Genomic DNA, 3,532 nt, shown 5'->3' on the forward strand with positions numbered 1-3,532 from the left:
CGGTCCCCCTGACTGGAGCGGGGAGGAGCTCCCGCCTCGTCTCCCCTCCCACTCGGGCCTCTTCCGCCGCCGGGTGCGAGCCGAGGCCGCGCTCGGCCCCGCCGCCGCCGCCACCACCTTTCCCTCAGGGCGGGAGCTCCACGCGGGCCCGGGACGAGGTGAGGTAACCGGTGAGGACCCTGCCCGCCTGTGGGCCAGGCGCCTTTCCCTCACCAAGGTCCCCTCCTGGGCCCGGCGGGGTTGAGCGCCTCGTTGGGGATTGAACCAGGGCGGATGTGGGCAAAAGGAGCTCAGCATGCATGCAAGGGTGGGAGGGCTCGGCTTGCAAGCATCTGTCTGTGGCGTTGCTCAAAATAAAGTAGGCTGTTGTTTCTTCTGATCGTCCAGGTAAGGGGTTCGAGCAAGATGTCAGTCTATGCTAATCGTGGCTTAAAGCATCATAAACCTTTTCTGCAAGGTGAAATCAGAGTCCAGGAACACCATCGTGACCGGCAAAGATTTATTCAAGGCGTGAGCTTTCGAGGGCTTGCACAAAGATCTATTCAGGGCGTGAGCTTTCGAGGGCTTGCACAAAGATCTATTCAGGGCGTGAGCTTTCGAGGGCTTGCACAAAGATCTATTCAAGGCGTGAGCTTTCGAGGGCTTGCACAAAGATCTATTCAGGGCGTGAGCTTTCGAGGGCTTGCACAAAGATCTATTCAAGGCGTGAGCTTTCGAGGGCTTGCACAAAGATCTATTCAGGGCGTGAGCTTTCGAGGGCTTGCACAAAGATCTATTCAGGGCGTGAGCTTTCGAGGGCTTGCACAAAGATCTATTCAGGGCGTGAGCTTTCGAGGGCTTGCCCTCGAAAGCTCACGCCTTGAATAAATCTTTGTTGGTCTTAAAAGGTCCTACTGGACTCTGATTTTATTGTGCTACTTCAGGCCAACACGGCTACTCATTTGAATCTTTTCTGCAAGAGTTTTCCTAAATATCAAGCTGGATAGGCACAGAAGCATGAGGAGTAAATGCAGGCTGAACTTCCGGAGGAACTCTTGATTTGTTTTGGAGACCTCTTCTCCGCGTAGGTGAAAAACTTTGTTTTTGCATGAATTATCAGTTGAGAAAGTCCTATTGACAGAAGCGATCGTCTTGATGATTTGTTGTGTACACTTCAAGCCATAAATTGAAGGAAAAGGCTTTGAAAAAACAACTCTTGCAGAAATTGCTGTTGTACTTTAAGCCATTATTTGCATCGGCATTTCTATGAGGGCCTGTTAGTCTATCTGTAGAAGCACCAAAAGAGCGAGAGTCCAGCAGCACCTGAAGGGCAAAATTTGTGACAGGCTATGTGTGTTTGTGAGTCTCACTGCTCACTTCTTCAGGAGACTCACCTGACTTATGAAAGTGCAGCCCATACCACAAATGTTGTTCCATGCTACTGAATACTTGCTCTTTTCTATGTAAGGGGTGTTCTTTATTCCTTTTATGATCATATATTTGTATTATACATTGTCACTGCTGTGAGACTGCACTGCATTGATGTACAGCAGCGTTTCCCAACTTGGAGGTCAGGATTCAAAAGTGGGTTGCTGGCCAGTTCTCTCCAGTGCCCACCCCTTTCCATTGCTCTCTTTTGTATCTTGGAAGTCAAGGTCTGATCCTGGGAACAGTATCTTCCATGTCACGCATTAATTGTTTGTTTGTTTTTCCTCCACTGCATATACACGTTGGTATACACACAGTCGTGTCCTGATGGCTGCTAGAATGAGCATCTTAGATGGAGGGGGGGAATTAAAGGGAGTAATGGAGAAGGAAGTCAAAGGCAGGAATGTGACCACTGTATGTTTGTCAGAATGCCCCCGTTCATATTGGGGAATACTGGGCCCTTTGTATGTTGTTTGTTGGTTTTTCAAAACCATTTGAAATTGGAACGCTGAACTACAGTGGTTCCAGGCTCATAGTTTGCCTAGGTGACAAAAACCCTGGGCCAGTCCTGTCTAGGTCACCGTGCCAAGTAAATTTGGACTTGTGGGTCACCGGGCTCAAAAGGATGGGAACTACTGGTATCAAGCCTTACAGTGAATGTTCCTTCTTAAACAGCCAATGGGCAGATTGCTGCTGAACCGGTGTTCCTATGTTAATGAGTAGCTGCTCATGAGCACAGCTAAGGGAACAGTGTTTACAGCATCAGACTGTAAAGTTAAGGGCAGGGCAATCCTATGGACAGTTAGCTTAGAATAGAGTAGCTCCTCTATGATTGCATTCTGGGTGAGCCTATCTTGCAGGGTTATTATGAGATTAAAAAGGGGGGGGGGTTCCCCTGAAAAGTGTACCCTACCTCAAGCCCCTTGGAGGAATGACATGATAGAAACCAAAGAAACTGAAACATTTCTAGGTATTTTTGTATAGCCGTAGGCTTTCATATTACAGATATTTTGAAGTGCAGAGAAGCTGTGCCTTGGTTTCTGGAAGTAGGATATATTTGGAAGCCAAGCATCCAATGTCTTCTAACTTTGGAAGTAGCTAATGTGATACTGAATATTGAGTTTGTCTTGATGATTGATGGCTGTTTTGTATAACTCCAGTTTTTATTCATTTAATTTGTTTAATTAATTGTTTCCTTCTAATTTATCTGTTTAATTAATTGTTTTGGTCTAGATTCTCTGAAAATGGCGAGGCAGAAGGAGGAATGGGAGATATTGGCAGAAGGAGCCGCAAGGAAAGGTAACCCATGTAAACCCATGTAGTGCTGCAGGAAGGAGAAATGCAACTGATAAAGAGAAAATACCATGATAGCTATAAATTCAAAGATCCCACAAATTATAATTCACAGTTGTCAAAACCAAGGAAACTATTTGAAGATTAGTGGTGTTTCAACATTCCAAAATTCAAAGCAAATGGATTGTTGGTGTCACACTTTTAAGCACCCGTGGTATAATAAAATGTTATAAAGCAAGTGCTTCTGCAGTTGGCTAGTTAGAATTCTGATCATTTTACATTATCGCTCAGTAGCACATCTGTCTTTGTGAGCTCAGTATTCTACTTTGAAGAATGATACTTTGGGGACTGCTTTATATGCATCACATTAACAAAATTGCCTCTCTTGCTGATTGACACACGTGCCATGATCCACCAAGGAACAACAGAGTCCTTAGCATTAGCAGCTTTTATGTGTACTTAGATTGGATGTGGACACAAATGCTTATCTTGTGCATACATGCATTTTCATGGGTATTCTGATAATCTGCAAATGCCTTTTGCAATTCATTCTCTGAGAAGTTGCCATCTTTCTCTGTTTTATAATAAGAATTAAGAATGAACAAAATGTAAAATTTGAACAACAGAAAATTAGCAGAAAGGAAATCACCCCTGAGCTGCTTAGCTTGATATATGAACTTAAAGAAGATTATGCTGTTGATTAGCAACCGACTTAAAAGGGATGGTCAAATGGAAAATATATATCTTAGTCACACAAAAATAACGGCATTCTTAATTCATCTTGCAGATTGTAACATGATGTATATAATAAAGCATGGAAGTTCAAAATTTC

At 44.3% G+C, this 3,532-nt stretch overlaps 1 long non-coding RNA gene across 1 annotated transcript; it reads left to right on the forward strand.

Moving 5' to 3' along the window:
• Window positions 1–24: 24 nt before the first annotated feature.
• On the forward strand, window positions 25–3,532 carry LOC143819324 (uncharacterized). Its single transcript, XR_013224907.1, has 2 exons — window positions 25–158; window positions 2,641–3,532. It is a non-coding gene; the product is annotated as an uncharacterized LOC143819324 (long non-coding RNA).

This window comes from Paroedura picta, chromosome 10 (genome assembly GCF_049243985.1).
Source record: "Paroedura picta isolate Pp20150507F chromosome 10, Ppicta_v3.0, whole genome shotgun sequence".
NCBI classification, from domain to species: domain Eukaryota; kingdom Metazoa; phylum Chordata; class Lepidosauria; order Squamata; family Gekkonidae; genus Paroedura; species Paroedura picta.